The sequence below is a fragment of the Zeus faber genome (genome assembly GCF_960531495.2).
Source record: "Zeus faber genome assembly, chromosome: 5".
Classification (NCBI taxonomy): Eukaryota; Metazoa; Chordata; class Actinopteri; order Zeiformes; family Zeidae; genus Zeus; species Zeus faber.
Window position 1 is genome coordinate 16415128 of NC_137192.1, and position 1820 is coordinate 16416947.

Consider the following 1820-nt stretch of genomic DNA (forward strand, 5'->3'; position numbering starts at 1 on the left):
GCATTTAGTGAGTGCAAAGAAATGCTTGGAAGGCCGGACGGGTCGTTTTTTTTTTTTTTGTCAAGCTGGTAGGATTTGAAATTCGATTTGACCCAGGCCAGTTACACGCACACACGCACGCACGCACACGCACACACACACACACACACACACACACACACACACACACACGCACACGCACACGCACACGCACACGCACACGCACACCCCCCCCCCCTAATGGCTTGTGTACAACCAGTGAAAAAACAAGAGCACTTGAGGCACAAGGATAAAATAGCAAAGATATAATTAAGCCTCAAAGGACATTTTCAGTGATTGCACTATTATGTAATCCAGTGACAGCCATCTGGATGCCAACAGCGGTCTAACAATCCATCAACCTTTTCATTGGTTACTGCAATTTTCTCCCGTAGCCATCTCCATCTATAACAAAAAAAAAAAAAAAAAAAAAAAAAAAAAAACACGATGCGAGAAGAAAAACAGGGACCGTTTGTCTTGATTGCACAAACGACGAACACAACTCTTCCATAATTCAGGATCGGCAAAGTCACGCTGCCTCAATCAGCGACGTCCTTTTAGTATGGAAAACTAGTGTGAGGTTGGTTTTCTATTCATTACGATTGACCTTTTTAACACCAAGAGGGAAACATCATCAATGGAAGCGAGGGAAGTAGGAATGTACTTGAGAGTTAATGGGAAGTCGAGAAAAGAAAGCACCTGAATACTGTATGCAGAGAGGCATACCTGTGGTTTAAAAAGAACACACCAAAAGGTTAGAAAATAGAAGGGGAAACGTATGCCATAAGATCACCTGATATTTACATACGCTAACATGCACCGGCAGTTTCCTACTTTCCAAATAGCAGCACGTTTCTAGACAACTCCTCGCCACTTGAGACAGGGCAGTGAAACTCGACGGCAGAGAGACGGGGGACAGAGCGAGGAGTGTGAAATTTCCTGATCGACAATTCAATCGATTTCTCCTTCCCTAACAAGAGAGATGCAACACTGCCGGAGGAAAATGGAAACCGTGAGCGTAGGAAAGTCATTAAGTGACGCCACTGACTTTGACATCATTTTTTCTCTTTTGGTATGAAGTTATAATACGAACGGACAGAAGGAAGGAGGAACACGTTTGACGAGCTCTGAGCGGCTGAAATGCTGGCCAAACAAAAGGAAAAGGGGGAGGGAGTCGAAAGTCAAAAGTGCTGCCAGACACATTCCACAAACACAGTGAAGCCAATGTAACAGCACAGAGGAGATACAGTAAGTGACCGGTCCTCGGGCTCGAGGAAGAGAGGGCCTCTGCGCCAAACGTGACGAGTCTGTGGAGCGTGTGAGCGTGGCCCGCGGCGATGTGCAAGCTGGGTCCCAGAAAAATCCTGTGCAGTGTTGCGCCGATGACCCCGGTCTCCGGGAGCCCCGGGGGGGGGGGGGGGAGGGGGGGGGTCCTTCTCTCCACCGTCGTCTCATCGGCTTTGTAACCGCAGAAGCGGAATGAGACGCAGGTGTAGGCCAAGCTGCGTGGTCACTTCAAAAGCCCCCCCCGCCCCCCCCGCCAAAAAAAATAAAGAAACTAACAAAACAACACGGACTGGACACGGGTGAAAAGAGTAGCAGCACGCAAAGGCCCTCAACACCAAACTGAAAGTAAGTAAGATGTCCAACACCCTTGTCGGACAATTGCCGCTGACAATTTTTTTCTTTCTTTTCCGACCCATTAGTCCTGTGAATCTCATCGACGGTGGGAAGGGCCGGTGGTCTGAAAGGATAAAACATCACGTCAGGTGAGGTGAGCGCGCGCTCGCGTGGGAGGGCTC